Raw genomic sequence first — 21,678 nt, 5'->3', positions numbered from 1 at the left:
CGATTCTTACGCAGGGCTGGATGTTAATTGTCATCGGAGGCTCTGGGTGTGGGCGAATCATTGTATAATGCCCACACCCTTCGGGTGGCTTAGGGTGCGGCGTTGTCTTTGCCTCACCGTGCAGTTTTAAGATGTATTATTACCCAAAAGCAACACACCCTTCCGTGCTTCGTTGTTTTTATTAGGGATTGCTCTGAACCAGCGCTCCAAGCACCTGGCAAAGCCGCCGTTGGATGTGGAGATCGTAACTATAGGCTTGCCTGGGCTTCCCACTGGGATTCCCTGCGGTGGGAGCGGGTCACTTGGGGCAGCTGGATGGACGCGTTGGCATGTAGCTAGAGACGTCTGGCATGGTTGGTGACCACCACCGACTTGGACTGATCTTACCTAGGCTGAGCTCCTAGTCAGAGCTTATCTAGATGGAGCTTTCTGTGATAAGTAGCAGCAGCAGATGGAGAGGTGGGAGAGGCAGGTATTTCTGTTGGCACTGGACAGGGCAGGAGAGGATTACTCCTTTGCAGAGGACTTTTAGCCTGAGCCTTGTTTTAGGGACTTTGGTTGGACTTGCACTGTGCAAGGGCTTTTGAATTTGTGTGCTGCCCTTCCTCAGTTTCCTCTCTCTCTCTGAGATAAGAATCATGACTACCCAACTGCTTCATCCACACGGTACAGGCTCCTGATGATGGCCAACATAACCAATTCTTTCTCCAAACGAAGCTTTTTTTTGCAAACTGTTTAGGAAAGAGGTGTCCAGTTGAATAGCCTGTTTCGTACATCCCATACAGCCTTTTGCATAAGCACGCCAGATGTCACACCTTCTCCACCCAAGCACGGCCACTGTGGTGGCTCTTCCACCATCTCCACCTGGCCAGCCCTCAGAGGCATCCGCGGTGTCAGTGGTGACACCCCCCTGTCCACGGTGACCCCTTGGTTCACCTCTAGGTCATTACCTTCTTCTCCAACCACCCAGTTCTCCTTCTGTGAAGGATTTTGTTACTTTTTCTTGCCTGAAATAGGGTGTTGTATTTAAATGAAACACATTCAAGGCAAACTCGCAGAGAAATCTCACCTTTCCCCATGCCACATGATTGAATAGGGGGGCAAAGATGCAACCCCCTTATTAGAGTAATATAATTTTCCATCTCAAATAGGAACCAGGGATGTTTTAATGATTGGGCTCATTAGATGGACTTTCCACTTAAAGTGTCTGTCTGGCAATTAAGGCTGGGAAAAGCATGACTGATGACCACACCTTCTGTGACTTAATGGGGAGTCTGAAGGCTGATCTTATTATCACACTGATACAGTCTGTGATAAAAAAGAATTTAAGATACTCTCCAGAGATTTATTTCCCCATTAGGAAGCTGCCAGGAGAAGGTTAAGGGAACTCGTAAGGTCAAAGCTGAACACAGAAAAGTACTAAACACTTGGGATCCAGGTGGGCAGAAACCGGAGGACAAGGTTTCTGCTCTTTGCTCCGCTACTGACCTGTTACATGGCCTTCAACAAGTCACTTTGTTTCTGTGTTTTTTTCCAATGTGGCTGGTCATCACCTCATTGGGTGCCGTGGTAGCCCTGCAGCTGCTTGATGTAACAGCACCATGGCTTTGCCTCGGTGGCACAGGTCCCTGCTGCCATCGCTGCTGGAGAGGCACGTGGGGAACATTGTGCTGAGTGAGAGGGAGCATCTACAGTCAGGAGGGAAACGATGGTGTTTAGGTCAGGGAGATGAAAAAGGCTATGACAGAATTTCCATTCTCCTCCAAGAGCATCCTCATGGGTCCTCAGTGATTCCCCAACCTATTCTGTCTGCTTTAAAACACGACCTGCTCTAATATTTTACTTAAGCCTGGTGTGTAATGGACTGGAACTTATTGTAGAGCTCACTGCACTGGCTTCAAATCTCCTGTTGGGTACCATTTTACTGACATTAGCTTGCCATAGCTTGTCAGGGGTTTTAACTGTGCTGATGGGTTGAACGCCCCAGGATACAGGAGCTGGCTCTTTCAGCTTTGTACTTCACTTCAGCTTCCTTACGTGCAGATGGGAAAGATAATTCAGCTGACTATGTTTTAGTACAAAGTGAAGTTTTGATGACAAAAAAAGACTGTGCGTGTGGGTCAGTTTTGTCAGATTAATGGAGGAACTGTGAAAAACGGAAGCATTTTATTTCAGCATCTTCAAAGCAGAAGTCTTGACTCTCACAGGCAGCGTGATTTCTTTGCCTCAACATTTCCTGTGTTTTTAATTAAACAGATGCCCAGAATTTAGGAAAAACATTTTGTTTCAGGCTGAGCAAGTAGTTTTTTAACATTTTTTTGTTCTAGAAAGGAGAAGTGCTGCTCTCTCCCACCCTCCTGATCCTGAAAAGCGTCCTCTCCTTTGCTCCGCATCCTTTGCAAGGGGGTAGCACCAACTCCAGCCCTGTCTGGTCTACTAGGAAAGCAAAGAATCCCATGCTTCTCTCATCGTCCCTCCACTTCATCTTCCCTTTGTGCCAAATCTAGTGTTGGGAGGCAAAAAAAACCCCCAACCCTATATTACTTAGATTTGTGTGAGCACTAAATAATTGAATATGAAGACATTGGCTTTGTGTCTTTTAAGGAATCCTTTTGAAGTTGACTCTTTTGACCTTCGAGGCCCTGCATAATTTTTCCTTCTCCTCTCTCCTCCTCTTTGTTGTTCCTTGCACTCCTGTAATCTTCTCTCCTGCCTGCTTCCTTCATCTCCTCCCACCCTGCTCCATGACTCCACTTATCTGTGCCCTGTGTTTGAAGCGCTCGGTGGCTCGAGCAGTCAGCAGCCTCCTCTCCCCCGCAAGCCTTCCTCCCAGCTCCTCTCTGCTAGGAGCCTCCCCTACCCACCCTGTTTTCTGCAGTGGCAATTTACCTGGGCTCTTTCTACCCCCTGGATTGCTTTTTTCTTCCCTTCCATTGGGAAATTAAGGGACCTGCCTTAATCTTCTGGCTGGCCAAGTGCAATACATCCACCCACAGCTTTCAGCAGGGGACGGGCTGTCTTCCCTCTCTCCGGACAGAAGTAGGACTCCACCTTCCCATGCTAATAGTGCAATAACTGTGTGAGCTTCCTGAGCTGAATCCACATCATGTCCAGCCCCACTGTCTTCTCTGTTGGCCTCATGGTCTCCCCACAGGTGGCCATTGGGGATGTACCTTCCTGCACCATCCAGCATGCAGTGGGGTTCCAGCATCCCATCAGCAGGCTCTAGCGATGCCCTAAAGTCAGAGAGTTTGGAATAATTAGAAAAAAACATAAACGTGTTTCATCCAGTGGAAACTATATAAAAATTGCTACAGAGCTTCAATTTTACCTATTCTGGGAATGGTTTCCTCTGTTTACCAGGAGTTTGCAGCTTTGCTGGGGTGAATGGGAGGACTCAGCAAACTTATCATAGAATCACCGAACGGTTTGGGTGGGACGGGACCTTCAAAGTCCCTCCAGCGCAGCCCCCTGCCATGGGCAGGGACACCTTCAGCTGGATCAGGTTGCTCAGAGCCCGTCCAGCCTGGCCTTGGATGTTCCCAGGGATGGGCCATCGGGCACCTCTCTGGGCCGCCTGTGCCAGTGTCTCACCACCCTCACAGTAAAGACTTTCTTCCATTTTTCTGACTTCAATGGGACAAGCATTCTTCATTCTAAAGAGTAAATTTAGCTCTGAATAAAAGATGTGTATACACACACACACGTTTCATGGAGATATTTAGGCATGAGAGTGCTGGTATTGGAGGGGAAGGAAAACTCTCTCCCTGCATTTATCTGGGCAAGGTTTTCTTGTTTATTCCCCAGGAGGGAGGAATATGGATTTGCTCCTGGTGTAGGTAAATATTCATAGTGATTTCACGAGGACTTGAATTCCTCCTGCAGCAAACGTGTGAGATGAGAAAGAGCAGCACTGGTTAGTTTTATGAAGAACTGCTCTTCTTTCTTGCCAGGGTACAGAGTTCATTTTTCCACTGACGCATCTCTGACAAACACCCAACGAGAGTGTGGCATGGGGAGCCAAGTGATTGTGTTGTCATGGCAAAGACTAGTGAAAGAAGAGCAAGATTTATATCGTGGCTGCTCAGAGGGTTAGAGAAGAATGGCCCAAAGCCAGAAGTCATGCAGGCATGGCTGATACAGTCTTCAGTTTTTGCCAAGTGTGGGCTGGTTGGTGGCTTATGTGAAATGGGCTGCATAGTCCTGGTCCAAGTCTTGGTGGGCATGATTCCACATCACAGAAACCAGCCGTACAGTTGACACTTTTGCTGACAGTCTTAGCAGAAAGATGAGTTGCTGAATTGGCCCTGAAGATGAAAAAAAAAAAAAAAATCTAAAGAATTTTGCAGCTAGAGAAGTGCTACCTTCTACCAGGGAAGCAAGAGGAGCAGATGACCCCAGAAAGCCTAGCACACACATATGACTATGGTGATGCGTTTAATTTACCCAAAAGCAATGAGGGGACAGCTCAGCTTTAGGTGGCTCTCTGGAGATGTGGCCTCAGGTGCAGGTCCCCTGCGTGTCTGTACTTGTGTTATATCATCTCCTTTGTGCCCTGGCTCCCTATCTGCAGAACTGGAGCATGGAGTCGGAATGGTTTTTGGAGGCTCCTGATTCAACTTCCTGCTCTCGGTTGTGCATTTGTGTGGTTGTGTTTTGAGTATCTCCAAGGATACAAATCCCAGTGTCTCTCCGGCTTTATGGTTCAAAGCTTGACCAGCCTCTTTCTAAAATAATTTTTTTCTTACACCCGATCTAAACTCCCTTTGCTGCAGCTTCTGTCCATAACTTCTGGTGCTCCGAGAAGAGTCTGACTCCGTCTTCTCAATAGTTATGCATTAGTTAGGGAGATGAAAAACTTAGATTCCCCCTTCACGCCCTCTTGTCTGGCCTGACCAAGCCTTTTTTCTTACCTTGTGTGCTCCAGCTCCCTGACCATCTTGGTGTACCTCCACAGTGACAGTGCGTGTCTGGAGAGCCCAAACTGGACACAGCACTCCAGCTCTAGTCTTACAAGTGATAAATAGAGGGGAAGGATCGCTTCCCTTGACCTCTGGGCAGTGCTTTTGCTAATGAAATCCATGTTATGTCTGGCCATCTTCACTGCAAGGACATGCTGCTGACCCCTGGGCACCTTGTGGGCCACCAGGAGCACAAGGTCTTTTTCCGACAAGGTGGCTTTCTAGCTGAACACAGGTGGTTCTTGCCTTCTACCAAGGTGGCATGGACGGGAGGTGCCAGGGTCTTGGCAAAGCTCCAAGGGTGAGGAGCAGACTGTCCCTGGAAAGGCAGGGTCTGGAGGATCAGACGGGGTGTGAGATGGCCCACATCGTCTTGCCAGCTAAAGCAAGAACCAACCAAGGCTCAACCTTCGCGTCTGAAAGCGTAAGACCTGTTAACAACTGAGAGGTGAGATGGCTGTAGGAGCGGGAAAGCACTGCAGAATGCCTGAGGATACACTGAAGCACTTTTTTTTTTTTTTTGGTCTCAGGATTGTTCTTGTTCAGAGGAGGTGCAGCTTGTACAGCCGCTGCGGTTGCTGAAGCGGTACCTGCCCTGTGAATATAAAAGGAAGATTTCTGTCTCCGCTGCTGCCCATCCATCACCTTTCACAAGCCTAGAAGCTAAAGGAAGAATAAAAGGAATAACAAGAAAATAAAGAAACATTACAGCCAGAAAGCTATCCTCTGTGTTTCACAATTCTATAAATTATGCCCTTCCCTTCCTCTTTAATCGCCAGGCATATAAAATATGCTTGCAGCAGAATCATATTCTTCCCATTAAAGTTTCAGAAGAGAAATACAGGTCCCATCTGCCTGTTTAGCAAAGCAGGGCAATGTACAACCATTTCTTTTTTTTTTTCTAAAAATCTGCTTTATGGCAGGAGTTTTCTCTTTTAGGACTGGCAATTTATTTCATTTTCTCATTTCAGCCTGTGTTTTCACAAGCAGTCTCCTCTTTATTCTCAGATGGAGTTTTCTCCAATGCCTTCAAACTCAAATGCACCTAAAGAGCAGAGGTGCAGCCAGCCCTTGATGAAGGTCAAAGGAAAATGAAGGTCATTTAGGACTTCAGCAGGGTTGCTAGAGATGGGTTTCTGCTCTGCAGATAGAACACACGCTGAACAGCAAGAGTTGGCAATAATGAGAAATTAATAAACTGGATGGTGGAGGCACCAACATGCTTCCCTGCCATCCGTCCCTGCTTGCACGCAAGGATATTTCTGTTTATTTGATATTGGTCTGGAGTCGGGATGGGCCTGAGAGCCTAGGGGTGGGTTGTCTGTGTGGTGGAGGAGTAAGTGTGTCATCGTCCCCTGCCACGCAGCAGCTGTCCCCACGACTCACCCCTGTGACGGGCAGGGGGAGGAGGCTGCATTTGCATGGTGTGTAGGGTCAGATGGTGGGGAGGGCCTGTGCACACCCCAGGGGACCTGTGCCATCTCTGCTTGTGCATGTGGACAGGGACAGCTTACAGCTTGTGGAACACACTGGTGATTAAGAATGCACAACAGCCGCCACTGCTAATTCAGGTTTGTGTGGGAAGGGACCTTCAAAGTCCCTGCAGCGCAGCCCCCTGCCATGGGCAGGGACACCTTCAGCTGGATCAGGTTGCTCAGAGCCCGTCCAGCCTGGCCTTGGATGTTCCCAGGGATGGGCCATCGGGCACCTCTCTGGGCCGCCTGTGCCAGTGTCTCACCACCCTCAGTGTAAAACATTTCTTCCCTCCATCTAGTCTGAATCTCCCCTCTTTGAGTCTCAAACCATCCCCCTTGTCCTGTCGCGACAGGCCCTACTAAAGCTCTGTCCCCAGCTTCCCTGTCGGCCCCTTTAGGCACTGCAAGGTGCGATAAGATCCCCCTGGAGCCTCCTCTTCTCCAGGCAGAACAGCCCCAGCTCCCTCAGCCTGTCCCCAGAGGGGAGGCGTTCCATCCTGCTGATCGTTTCTGTAGTCTTCCAATACCTGTTCTGTGGCTTATTGCGGGTTACGAGGCACGTGCAAAATGGCCTGAATGATTATTTATAGTGCTGCGCCCTTAGAAATCCCTCCTACCCAGCAGAAGGACATGTCCCTCTTTTTTACCTTAAAGCCTCATTCCTATTCAACAGCATTCAGAGCAGAGCGAATTCGGAGGACCAGGGCTATGCAGCTGCTTTTTCCGTGCCTGGAGATTTACACCCGCACTCCTGCTGCCATTAAAGTTGCCCTGCTCTAAGTATAAATCAGACTGTGCTCTATTAGATGCCTTATACATTTCCGAGAAGTCATGTGTGGTGGTAGAAAGGATCCACTGCAAGTTTGGCACTGGCTTTTGGGGGCTGAGTGCTGCTGGGGGAGTACAGCCACAGGGGAACTTCTATTCCCCTCTCCTGATGGGTTCACCATAGAAGAGGCTTTTTGGTTTTGTTTTGGTTTTTTTTTTTTACCACCTTGGGCAAGAAGGTGTTTGGTTTGATAGAGGTTCAAATTTTATTTTTAAGCAAAATATGAGAAATGCAGGAGAGGAAACCACACTCTGTTCCTTAAAATAAATGGAAGAAAAATACAGGACTAGAAAAATATTCTCTGATGCACGCGCTGCATGAGCCTGTACCTTGGCATACGCAGCATTGCGGATGTTTAGCTGGATCACATCTTCTCCTCTATAAGGTGCTTTTTATAAGGACCAGGTCGAGCCCTTGGGCTTACGAAGTCCTATAGCCCATCTCTGCGTGTAAAATGCCAGCAGCTCACACCGAGCTCTGATTCTGCAATACCATTTGGGAGAGGGAGTGGAAACCAAAGGTGGCTCATCACCTGCCTGAGCGAGCTGACTCCAAGGCCATGACTCAGGGGAAGGGAAAGGGGAAAGGTTTGGGTATTTTGGCCATCCATCTCCCCTTAAAACCCCTCCTGTTGCTTCTGGCCTGGTGAGGCAGACATCTCTCCTGGCTTTTTTTTCTATTCTCCATGCTTTGCATTCCCTGTGCAAGCACCTGATTCAGTGCTCAGCCTTCAACAGCTATGGAGGGAGACTTCAAATTCCCATTTTCACCGTCCACAGAGGCTGGAGACACCAGCATCCACCTGGGCAAAGGGGGCAGCCCTGCTCGCAGCCTCCTGCCTCCACATCTGCGCTCCGCTCGCACACACGCCCACAGCATCATTACCTTATAATTAAATCTCTTTTTCCCCAACTGGAAGGATTCTGCTATAAACAAGGGTTTTCTATAACCATAATTGCACTCGGTGGAGGGCAAAGCTCTGCAATAACTCAGGGCTTTGTTCTGTGTGCAGGGAGCGAGTCCCTCTGCCTATCCTCAGGTATGCCAACAATGCGAGCGTAACTCCCCTCGACCTGACATGAATCTCAGGGCAGGGTTTGCAAATAGAGGCAGTGGTCAAAATGGGGCTTAAGTGCATTTATAAACATTTTGAAGTACTGACTTGGAAAAGGAAAGTCCCCAGCATGCTGCGGCACTGGTGTTTCATCGAGCGCTGGTGTGCGGCTTTGAAGTGTGGGGTTGGGTTCCTGCCCATTCCTAGGAAGGGCTGAATGGAGAAATATATATATATATGTGTGTGTGTGTATGTGTATAAGAAACCATGTAAAATGGAAGGCAGTGAGTTTAGGCTCCTTTTTGATAAGTGTCTTCATGGGCAAATGAGGAAAAGAAATTAAAATGCTGCAAGGGATGTTATGCTAATGCGATGCATGTATGAAACAACATAATGTGGATTAGAAATGCCAGAGGCAGGAGGCAAGGTGGGTGGACGGAGAGGTAGATGTTTCCAAATGTCTGCTTGTGCTGTGGCCCCTTAACTAATGAATTTTCCTCTCCTAAAGAGAATTCACTGGACGACATTTAACCAGAGACTGACGTGTTTATGCTGTAAAAGGAGATTTAAAATACACGGTGAAATGATGGTCAAGGTGGGGTGATATGCTGATGTTTTCCCTCCCAGGACAGAAAAGTATGTCCTGAAATAGTGTGAGTGATTCTGCATTTCTGCTGGTGCTCTTCAGGACATTTCCCAAACACACACCCCCAGAGCATCCTCCAGTCCTTTGCTCAGGAGGTGGATCCACCCTGCACCCTGGTGAGAGCCTGCAGAAGCAGCCACACGCTCCCCATGCACATGCGGTGCCGTTCTCCGACACATGGATACATGGGGTTGCCATTGTGTCAGATGTTTGCATTTCTGTTTTTTGTGTGAGATAGCAAGAGCAAAGCAGCTGCTCCATGAGATACTCTCTGTCTAGAGGCTGCGAGCCAAACCCTCTGTAGGTATGGGTATGTCGTACTGCACCACGAGGTTGATCTGTAACATCCCCTAGGTTTGCCTGGAAGTTGTAGAACTTCAGCTAGACTGGCCTAGCTGTACTTGTGCCTTTTCCCCCTAACCAGATGCAATCAGAGCTGTACAGATGTTGCCTTATGCATCCAGCTGTGCCAATGGGAGAAGATGCCTCTCTCCTGGAGGTTGCTGCCTCTATCGCTGTGCTGCTGGAACTATCCTCCAGGAGCACCAGCCAAGTTCCCATCACCCAGCTGCCCATAGCAGTTGGAAGAAACATGGTTGCTCCTTTTTCCCAGCAGAAACTGGGATTTTCGTAAGAACAGCCTCAAAGGCAGAGCTGTGAGGAGTAACCCGCCTCTGGCCTGAGAGTGGATGGGAAGCTGCGGGTCCTTTCTTATGCCTCTAGCACATCTTGGACCTGGAGAGAGCACCTGTCCTCAGTCTTCAAGTGCTGTATGGGGCATATGTAGTCCTTTGTGTGACAGGGAATCATCCACCTTGATATAAGATGCTTTTGTAATGGTATAACTGTCCCTGTTTTAGCTCTTTCTGTAAGTCACGAACTAGCTGGAGATCCCATGCCAACATCTTCATGGTGGCACCAGCATTAAAGTTCATTGTGGGACGGTGCAATGCGGATCCATATGCAAGACTGATTTGTCTGCATCCTGCAGAGCACTGTAACATCCTCATCCCCATTGCACTGGTGCAAATCCAGAATAGCATCAGTTAAATCCCTGGAGTCAATCCATAATTACACCAGGATAAATAAAAATATGTTTTACCCAGCAAAGCCAAAAAAAAAAAAAGAAAAAAAGCGTAAAATCCATCTGTTCAGCTCCAAAAAAGCCAAGTTCTGGCTCTAGCCAGTGCCCTGTAATTCAAAGACTCCTTTGGACATCCCCTTTGAGTCCGGACGTGTGAGCAGCTTCCCTTGAAAACGTTTCCATGTTAAGACTTTGTGAACTTATGCATGCATTGATGTTATGGTTATCGCACATGTAATTTCATCTGACATTGTAATGACAGCATGGGGAGTTCAAAATGTAACAGTAAATATAGTTGTTAGGGGGGGAAAAAAAAAAAGTCCCAGCCCATCATCTTGAATGCCTCTTCACGTCATGGGAGGGATGCAGACAGAGTCCAAACACCATCAGCATTTCTGGGCTCCGGTTGGAAACTGCCAGGGGTTCAGGACAGGCCAAAAGAAACAGACAAGACTGTCTCTCTTTACATGGCAGGGCTGCATTTTCTTCTCCTTTTCCCTATTTTTTTCCTTTTTGAAGGGTCACCCCTCTAAAATGCCTAAAAGGGGGGAGGCTGGGGTTTCTTTCCGCTTGCTTGGGCTGTTTTCGTAGCCGGCAGGGTGAGGCACCCCTGACACTGCCCTCCCACCCGGCCGAGAGCTGAGTCCTGGCTCGAGCCCTGGTTATTTTTGAATGCTGTCGTTGAAGGGTCATTTGCCAATTCCATTATAAGCCTCATTTACAACTCAGCTGTTTTAAATCGAATCAGACTGTGAGCTGGCATGTGTGTGTAGTCAGCTGGGACGTAGGACTTGCCTTGCTCGGGGGCCCAATCCTGCAACCCCCCTCCTTGCTTGCAGAAGCATCGGTTAAAAATGTAATCCTGTTGATTTTCAATTTATTTTTTTTTCCATGAGCTTGAGCTGAAACATCTAAGCAGTAGATATTTTTCTTTTCCTTCTTCCAGGTTATATCCTGGGGAGAGTTCGGATGGATTTTTTCTGTTGGTCCTCCACCAGCTTTGGCTATATTTACCAAGCTGGGCATGGGTGGGCCCCTCCAGATCACACAGATTGCTCAGGCGGGTGAGGCTGTGCAGGCTCAGGGCTGAGCTGACGGCTCAGCTGCTGTTTGGCTTTCTAGCAGGTTGGCAGAGAAACCAGGGGCTTCGCGCACAGGAGGAGTTGAGATACAAATGAGATCTGAACCTGACCCCTGATCTTCAGTTAAATTGCGCTGTAACCTTGAGAGCTGGATTGAATCATCCCCTGAAGATAGGGAGTTGCCTCTGGATATTCACTGCTTGGGCCACACTGTAAGGTTATGCTTATATATTACCTGTGGTCTTTAGAGAGCTCATTAGTTGGTTGGTTTACATACAAGAAGGCTGGATGAAAGTCTCATCCCCCTTCCCTGGTCATCCTGTGCTGAAACCTGGCAGCGTTTCCTCCAGAAACACCCAGCTTAAGGGTTAGAGAAGTGATGCATCTCGCTGGGATTTCAGCATGGTCAGGATATGTGTGTTGGCTAGCAGAAAAATGATCATAGAATCACAGAACCATGGAATGGTTTGGGTGGGAAGGGACCTTCAAAGTCCCTCCAGCGCAGCCCCCTGCCATGGGCAGGGACACCTTCAGCTGGATCAGGTTGCTCAGAGCCCGTCCAGCCTGGCCTTGGATGTTGCCAGGGATGGGACATACATGATGCTCTTCCTCGGGTCGGCAAAGGATGGGGAGATGCAATATTCTCCCATTCTGCCAAACACCCCTCTACGATGGAGCCGGGGCTGTTGGTGACCCTGAGGAGACACCCATATGGGTAAAATCTGGGTGGGTTGGGTCCCCTCTCTGAAGGCAGGGACTTGAATTTTCATCCTGTGTTGGGCTTGACTGTGGCAGCACAGTCCAAGCCCAGGACTAGACTTCTGCCCATGGGACAGATGATGGGGTGGGGATGCTGGAGGGGCCGTGTCTCTGGAGGCTGGATCGCCATTGCAGGATGAGATGCTCTGCAGAGGCACCTTCTATGATCACATCTCTTCAAAAGCCACTTTATGTCCACGTGGGAGCTATTCTGGCCTGGCCGTAGCCAGGGAGCTCGTGTGCTTAGAGCTGTAGGACTTAAATGGCAATTAAAAATGGATGAGGCTGCAAAGGCTCTCGGGAGAGTCAAGCAGGAAAATAATATTTTGGGTTATGCCGGAGTAAAACAGACCAGTCTGAGGTACTGCTTTCATAAATACCCATGGGAGAGTGCGCCCAAGGAACACCGGCGTGGTATGAGTAGCAGAGGGCACGGTGGGAATAAAGTGTGGGGCTGAGCTTGTGTTGTGGGGCTTGACCCAGAGCAAGCTGGGTTTAGAGACGCGCTAGCTCTTGAGGTTGCCCGTGCAAAAGGTAGGACGAGGCTCCTGCCACTGCCTTGGTGCAAGGCTGGAGGTGCCTCAGGCACGGCGGTGGGCACGTCTTGGCCAACGCGTGGGGATGGGGGCTCCTCCTGGAGGGATGATGCTGGGAGGCGCAACAGGGACCAGCAAGAAATTCCCCCAAACAGGGATGTGGGTGGCTGGGGATGCCCAGCCATGCTGTAGGGGACCCGGGGAGGGTCTGGAGGAGCAGCCCAGCCTGGGCAGGAGCGTGGAGCATGGCCGCTGCCAGTGCCACTGCCGAGCTGAGCCTCCCACCCCACCGCTTCTGGAGCCTGCCTGTACCTGCTCCCAAGCCGATATTAAGCCTGCTCAAACACTGCACCGCCTTCTCCTTGCATTGTTTTCTGTACCCCACACCCAGCACCAAAATAGCGATAACCCCCCCCTTCCCCACCCTCCCGCGGTGACTCAGGCTGGCGAGCAGGCACACATCTGCTTCTGATTTAACGTGCTAGCGCTCTGACCCTTTTATTTTTACTCCAAAGTCCTCCCTTCGGTGGCTTTCTCTCTGGGGGCAAGGGGAGAGAAGAGAAGGGGGAGCTGGAGCCCCATCCTTTGCCCTCTGCTTCATTGGCGCATCCAAACAAGTATTTTAGTTTGGAGCTGTGTTTTCACGCAGGCTGGTGACAGCCTTACCCGGATCCACGTCCAAGTCCCTCACAATCCTGTCCGCTCCGGAGGGACGCCAGCCAAACCAGTTTTCCATGGTTAAGCTGGGCACATTTTTCCACCATGGGGTTTTTTTTTTTTTTTCTTTTTTTTTTTTTTTTTCAGGAAGCAAACCCACCCAGTGTGTGCACGCCGTTCAATAGGAGCCTTTTTTTAATTTCTTTTCCTTTTTCTGGCTCTGAAGAAGAGCAGAACTAGAGGGAGTGAAGGGGCCTGCCTGTTCTCCCAGGAGAGTCCAGAATGGGAGGAAATGGCTTTTTTTGCTGTTTTTAAGGCTGTGTTGCAAGGAGGTACCCACCACTGACAGGCTCATAGGGTTGTAAAGTTGTGCGCCCATAGGGATGTATCCTATAGGTACATATATACACCCTATAGCAGGGGCTGGGGAGCTTGCACAAGGGGGAAGGTGTGGAGGACAGCGGCTGGAAACACATGGGCAGAAACGCCACCAACAATGTCACGTATCTCGTGGAACCTCATCCATCTCATGCCAGAGATGCTGGAGGGACCAACAACCTGATGTTCAGACAGGCCAGCTCTGGAGCAGGCGAATCTCTAGTGGGGATTTTCCTCTTACACACTTTTTTTTCTCTTGGGGGGTTTTCGAGTGTTTGTTGGCTTGTTTGGTTTTGGTTTTTTTTTTTTTTTTTTTTTGCAGAACATGGCGTGGGGAGGGGGACGTGCGACTCGATGTGTGAGTGAGTTTCCATGTGAGTGGGGTGGTTGCACAGGGTGAGTGGAAACTCTTTTGTTTTCCCCCTCCCACAGGATTTCTGTGCACACGCAAACACACACGTATAATCTATATATATGTGTGTGCATATAGATGCATCGGGAGGGGAGATATTCAGCCAGGATCATTTCCTGTACTGGTGACATATTTAAAAGTCCCTAAATGCTGGAGCATGGGCAGGAGAGCATCAAGGATAACGCTGAGTCGTGTAGAGAGGGACCACTGAGGTTTTCAAAATAAAAAAACCCGTAACTGTGGATATTGAGCACCAGCAGCCTTGCAGCATCTCCCAAAACATCAGCAGAGAGGAGCAGAAGGGAGCCGATGCACACAGCACCGTCACCTCAAGCTCCAGACATCCAGGGAGCTACTTGGATTTGGGGGGGGGACACACACAACATGGATGGGACATGACACAAGGCAACAAGGAAACACCACGGTTAGATGTGACCACGCTATGAAGTCCCCTCCATGGCACCTGCTTTGTCCATAGGTGAAGCCCTCAAAGCACCGTCTGGAGCCAGGCTGTGCCTTCCGTGTAGCTTCACTGATTTTTTATGTTTATTTGACCCTTTATCACTGGGATCCCCCTTTGCCAAAACCTGCTCAGCACATCTGGTGGGACTTGCCAGCGTCATGCAGGTGTAATCAAGCTGCCACGCAGAAGTGACCCAGAGCTCCTGATTTTGGATATTTATATAAACTCTGCAACTGGAAATTGTACTGGGTAATATATAGAAGCTGGAAAGAAGAGACCAAAGTCAAAACATGGCACTTCAATTATAAGAGGCACTGAACTCTACTCTATCCCTGCCAGAGCTCCTGTTTGCATTTATCTGCTGCCCAAGAACCGGTTTCAGGGAAATAGGAGAGCCGTGGGGCTTGGTCATGGTGGTGTGGTGGCATCTTCCCAGCATTAGTCTCGCTATGTGGAGCTGCTGGGTGGCAGGTCCCTGCGGGCTCACCCAAAGGCTGAGGTGTTGATCCACCAAACTTCATACCAGGGTCTGGGAGCTCATTACAAAATGATGCTTAGGTCAGGCCAGGGTGGGAGACCTTGGCGTAGATCTAAGAGGATGGTGGGACTTTTCAGGTACCTGGTGCTTGCCGTGATGAGGGAGAAGGGAGAGAGGAGGAGCTCAACCTGTTCATCATCACCTACCAATCGAGGGGCCAACTTGAGCTGAGGCCAGGCGATGTAGCTTTAACTTAAATATCCCATGGGCTGGGGTTGGGTCCTGGTTGTCGTGGAGTAGCGGCAAATTCCCATTACAACCAGTAGCACCCAACCATTCAGCTCACTGCGGGAGGATTTGATTCATAATTTGCAATTTGGCCAGATTGTATCTGCACGTAAACGAAGTTGCTGAAGTACAGGCTGCGCCGTGTGGGCCCTTGGTAGCTGGAGCTAACCCGCAGGGATCCGTTCGGTGAGAGATGCGTAATATTCGCTGCAGTGTATAACTAACCTTTAAAAATTCCCAAGGATGGATTCACACAGGGCATGGGACACACTTGTGCCTCCACACCTCGGCGAGCAAATGAGTGGCATCTGTAATCACTATTTATCTTCGTAAGCAAACAGTCCTCATGGTACTTCCCAAGTGATGTTGTACCACAGAAATACAAAAGATCTCCAGTACTGACGTGCCTCAGGTCTGCTTGGCCAGCTAAACCTCTTTATGACTTTTGGAATCTGGGAAGAGTGGCTGTCACTAAAATGAGGAAGGGGTTAAATACATATTTTTGGGGATTGTTGGACACTCTAGAGGTGGTTCTCGAACACCTTTTATTTTGGATTCCCTGATAGGACTTCAGGTGAAGATGTCTTTCTGATGGCCTGCTTATGGGAAACTAATAGTTGTGGCCCCAAAAAAGTCAGTTTTGTGTATTATGTGTAAATATATATGGTTCACATGGGCTCAGCTTGCCAGCCAGACGTTGATAGGGATGAATCCTTGTAAGCCCAAGGATTTTGTTTAGAGATTAGTATTACTATTAAGAAGTCCAGTAGGAATGGAGAAATACCAGGGTGAAGGTCACTTGTGTGATCTCAGTCCCTGAAGCGTAACCACTTCAATTATGTGATCAAACCAGGCTTGATTTCCAGGGCTCTTCCTTCAAGTAGGAGCCATCTCACGTGTCCTCGGCTTTGTGGAGGCTGGCCAGAAAGGGTTGAGCTGTCCCCCCAGGGCTCCTTGGCCATCCCTCCCAGCACTGGTGGCAGGTCTTCATCTGTGTTAGCATCACTGGGGGTCTGGTTGGCCGCTGTAGGCAGCCTTTGCCTTGGCATCCTATGGAGCATCCCCGTAAATTGTACTGACCTGCTCCATTTACGGAGCTGCTCCCTTGCCAGGAGCCACATGGGGTGATGCCACCTCTGCAGACACCTACGGGGCTTCCTCCCTGTTCTTGCTGCAAGAGCGCATCTTCCATGATGAATGTGACCCTCTTTGCATCCATCCTTGCCAAAGCGTCACTTTGGGGACCTCCACCCTTTGCTACTTGGTCTAGATTGAAGCAAAATCCATTATTTTTTTTTTTCAGGAGGCATCCTCCGTTTTGGATTATTATTTTTTACCTCTTAAAAACCATCCCCCCCCCCAGCTTAACCCCGTACTCCCCAAGCCAGACTGGTCCCAGGGGAAGGCTGGTCTCAGTTACCAGAGGCTGAGGTGGGTGCCCATCCCAGCAGTAAAACCCCAGTGCTGTTGCTGGTGAGCCGTATCGCTGCCGCACCAGCATCTCGGGGCCCACCAAGTGGCTCATCTCCTTTAGAAACCCGACGGTTTCCTGGCGAGGGAGGCAGCGGCTGGTGTCACCGTGTTTTCATCATCGTTTCAGGCGTCTCAGGGAAGCGATTGAAAGGTGAGGAGCAGGCTCTGCCCCACCTTCCTGCCAGAGGGGAGGAACACTGGGTACTGGGGTGGGTGGTTTAATAACATGTTCTTCTGGAGACAAGATGTTCAGAGGGGCGGTGTGCTTAAGGAAATATTTCCCTTTTTTGAGTTTTACGCCTTTTTTTTTTAATTAAAAAAACCACCTTTTTAATTCTATTTTAAATGAAAAAAAACCTTTTTTTTTTTTTTTTTTTTTTTGTAAAAAACCAAAACACCTCTCTGTCTGCCTTTCAAATAGGTTTTTAGGGATCCCAACTCCTTTGTGGTGTGCAAGAAGGCATCTAGCAAACTGGAGTCAAGTGCTTGGCCAGGGCAATGGTGGTGTCCCCATGGGGCCGGCTTTGGGTGGGGTGTCAATGTGTGTGGCCTCATGCAGGGACACTCGCACAAGGTCTTGCTCAAGGTCACAGAGCAGTCAGCAGATGCAGGAACAGAGCCCCAGCATCCCTATACCCCAAAAATAACACGGCTAAGGAGCAGGAGCTATCGATCACTGGTCACCATATCCCATAGAAAGCAGCTGTAATATTTTGACAGATTAGGGTAATCTCACATGCACATCTTAATTGCCTCATTATGAAGGCACATATGAATCCCCACAAATAAACCTGGGGAAAGAAAATGAAAAACATATACATTTATGGGCTGATGGATGTAGCAGGCAGCTCTGTGTACATAGGACCACAGGCAGATGCAGAGGGAGAGCAGCCAGCTCACCTCGGCTGCTGCCTCCACTCCCACAGCCTGGAGCAGGGATTGGGAAAGAGGAGCAGGCAGCAAAACAGCAGAGCCAAAACGTCTGTCCCCTCGGGGTGCTGAGTGCCCCGGGCAGGGGAGGGAAGGAGTTGGTGGTAGAAAATAAATCGGGATGGGGAAAGCTGTTGAGACGTGCTGCTGACTCCCTCTCCTGCCGCCGGCAGCAGGTTGGGGTGGCCAGGGATGCTCAGCACCCCAAATTCAGGTCCAGCCACCTCTGGGATGCTTTGCTGGATGGCCTCATGCTTCAGATGTAGAGCTTGACTCCCTCCTGGGGTTTTGTGCCTGCAGGGACCAAGCAAGAGGGATGCTCTGTTGGGAGTATGGCCAGGGGAGCAGTGCTTGGGGATGCTCGACCCCAAGCCTTGCCCCTGGGCTCGCACCCCAAACCCCGCTCCATGCACTGGCTGGGTGAAGGGAAGGATTGGAGATGCCATTGATTTGCCTGGAAAAATGTGATTTTGATAGCAGTAGCGTGCAGAGATCAGCCAGAGCCTCAGGCTCCTTCTTCAGCTGCGCTGAATGCAGAATGAGTGTGGCATGGGGGGGCGGGCAGCTGCTTTGCACTCCCCAGCTTACCCTGGGGCACCCCATACCGTTGGGGTGGCACTCCCAGGGAGAATGAATATAGGCGCACCGAAAAGAAATGTGGTCAGGAGCCAGGGCCTTCCTGTGGGGAAAATCACAGCAAAGAGAAGGCCAAGCAAGGCGCAGTTTAGGAGGAAATACTCCAAGAATCTCTATTCAAATATCCAAATATAGAAATACAGAAATATAAAAATATAGACATATAAGTATATACATACATGCTTATATACATATATAAACGATTAATATAAAAATATGAAAATAATATAATATATAGCAAGATAGTAAAGTATTCAAATGCTGCATGTTACAGTAACAATGTTACATGCCAGCATACAATTAAAGGCCAAACCTGCCCTCTCCCAGCTAAGGCTCAGCTTGTGAAGCGCTGTCCCAGGGACGGAGCGGGTGGGAAGGGGACGTGCCCCAGTCCTGCCGTAGCCCTGGCCCAGGCGCATGGTTGTACAAGCCTGGGCTCTTCCTGGCAGCCTTCATCTCCTCCGAGGGCCCGGCTGGGCAGGGCGTTGTTGCCGGAGATGAGGAAGGAGGTGGGAGAGGGAAGCGCTGATGAGGAGCTCTCACGGGTCACAGGTCTCCTGCTCCTGGCTCTGTGCAGTGATGAGAGCCAGGGGCAGGATCCTGTCCCACTGCGGGGCTGGCACACCTCTCCCCGAGCTCCCCCGAGCTGTGGCAGTCCTTCCTTTCCACCCATAGAAGTGAGCGTAGGCTGTACGTATATCTCTGCAATCTATTGAGTATACATCTTTTTAATTTACCGTAACGCTAAATGAGCATTTCACCTTTGTTTCTGATATTTCAGGTTTAGATTTTTGGTTTTCAGAGGCTGCACTATACTGAAGGAGACTTGACATTAAAGAGAAATGTGAGAATAAAGTGACCTAAAAAAAAATAATATTTGAAGTAGGGACTTTTGAGGAGCAGGGTGCCCTGGATGAGCTTTGGGTCACCCAGGCATCGCGCACTGCAGGCTGTTCACGATACTGCTGTGGTCCCTGGCTTGTGTCCGGGTTGTACCCCCCACGTCCAGGCAGGCAGTGAGGTTAGACCTTGGCATCTCAGCTGAGACTCCTGCCTGCGTCTGCCGACACGTCTCCATTGAGCTGGTGCGGCGGTCACCACCCTGAGCCGGCAAAGCCCCATCCTTCCCAAAACCAGGAGGATTTTCGCCCAAAAAGGGGCAAAGTTCAGCTCCCCCCACTCCCCCTTTTCTCCTGTTGCAGCCTCAGGTGCCTAAAGACGCTGGCAGAGCTCACGTGTGCCCGTCAGCAGCGCTGGGGCAGCGGTCCAGTATGCCAGTAGCATCTCCCAGGATCATTCTTTTTATAAATGGGGCTTTTCATGGCAAGAAAGTAATGAATGAGTTTTAGGCATGCCCATAAATGCAATGTTTCAAGACGTCATCTGCAGAATACGTTTATTTTAGGTGCCCTCCACCCTTTCTCCCCCCACCCCACCCCGGTTTATTTTAACAATGCTGTAATTTTCTATTATAAAATGGGATTTTTCTGTTTAACTCCATGTAGTCCGCTTAGCATTTGCATGTGTGTGTGCGTGCACTCCTGACATTTGTCACCATCAGACACTATTTTTATGCCTGGTTTTCTCGAGGACCCCACCCTTGGCCTGGGGAGGGGAAGGGGGGAGTGCAGGAGGAGGGAGAGGAGGGAGGGGGAGGAAGGAAAACGTCAGCCTTAGCACACTTCCACCCTCTGGCCATCGACCTCCCCGGGGGCATGGGAACCATAAGGTCATTTCTCAGGCTCACTGAGCTCTGGAGCTGTCAAACCACCCTTCGAGTTAAAAAAATGCAAATGTATGCAAATGAATGGGCTGTTTCTCTCTCTCCCCCCCCCCCTCCCCCCATTTAAATGACATGAATCACCTTCAATTTTGCCAGCATCCTGTAAAGTTATCGGCTTGCCTAAGTGCTTCAGTTAACAGAACCACGTCTCCAGAGGACCAGGAGGGGAAAAGAAAGGAAAAGGTTTCCATTTCCACCAAAAGGAGCTGTACATCAGTTCAGTTTATAATCACATACCCTCTGATCTCCTAATTCCATTTTTTCTTGCTTTGTTGCTGCTGAGTGAATAATCCATGAATTAGGGAGGATGGAGTTTAGCGTCCGGCAAAAACCTCTATAAAAATAATTGTCAGCATAATCTTAATATTCTGCTTTTCTGATATTTTGCGCTTAGGGAGATCTGGCAATGAAAGATCAAAACAGATTTGTAGGAAGACACATTCCTTCAAGCAGGGAGCTCCTTTAACACTGATGCTTCTTCCAAACAAAAATAAATGAGTAGAAGATAAATACAGCAATACAAATTTAACTGTTTACACTTATTATTGAGGATACAAAGCCCTAAAAAGGAAGTTGTCTTTTCCTCCCTGTCTCAGGGCTTATTTATTATCTGTCACTCCACTTGGAGCACACATTGGGTTTACTTTCATTTATCGGTAATTTTCAAGGAAGATTTGTTATGGAGTCGGTCGGGCTGACAGAGGAGCGTAGCTAGTTAACACAGTCAAGCACAGCACACTGTAATGAATCAATTTGTTTCAGACAACAGACATAATTAGCGTGGAGCTAATGGGCACACTGCGGGATGTGGGGCTGGAGCATCGTCCCTCGGCTGAACGGGCTGTAATCCCCAGTTCCTCTCCCCATCTCTGGGCACGGGGTGGGGGGCTTGGAGAGGGCTCTCCATGGCGTGGGCTGCCCTCCAGCCCCCCACGAAGCTTCGCTAGCTCAGGACTAGCTTGTCCCCTGTCCAGTGTTGCTCCCACCAGGCTGGTGGTCCGTAACCCTTCCCCGGAGTGTGCTCCATCGCGGTTGCATCGTCTTCCCAAGGCCTCTGCTCACCAGCTCCCACACGGCGAGTGGCAGTGCTGATTGGGTGTGGGGGAGATATCTGCAAGGTCTCAGCTGGAGATTGACCCTGTGGAGGGAGGAGAAGGGAGATGGCATTCCTCTTCCCACAGGAATGTTTGCTGCCAAGTCTGATCCCCTCTGCGGCTCCCCAGCCTCCCCCGAGGGTCACTGGCTTGCTGGACAAGGTGAAGCAAGGAGTTTCCTGGACAGTGTCCATCAGACCCAGGCTCTTTCCATCCCTGAGGGCTGGAGGCAGGTGGTAGGGTGGGAGCCAGCCCCTCACCATGAGGCAGACCAGGTCCCCACAAGTGGTGGGAAGGAGGTTTGGAGTCAGCGCAGCCAGAAACTGAGCAGGGAAGGACATCCAGGAGGTGGTGATGAATCCCACGAGAGATGCGGAGGTGGCATGGGGTGGCATTGGGAACCTGCTAGAGATGCAGAGGGTGGGATTGAGAACCTGCCTGATGGTCTTAGCCTTGCAAAAGGGGCTGGAGTGGGGCTGCAGTGTTCCTTACGTGTACCCTGGGCTCTCTCGGAGGTAACAGCTCGGCTGTGAACTGAGTGTCGACCTGCAGCGGGGCCATGAGCGGGGGCTGGTAGAGGTGACACTGCATGAACACATGCTCTGTGTCCTGGGGGTTTCCAAAGGGTTAGTGTATTCAAAGTTATTCTGGCTGTTTGAT

Source organism: Falco naumanni, chromosome Z (genome assembly GCF_017639655.2).
Source record: "Falco naumanni isolate bFalNau1 chromosome Z, bFalNau1.pat, whole genome shotgun sequence".
NCBI classification, from domain to species: domain Eukaryota; kingdom Metazoa; phylum Chordata; class Aves; order Falconiformes; family Falconidae; genus Falco; species Falco naumanni.
This window is presented reverse-complemented; position numbering follows the sequence as displayed.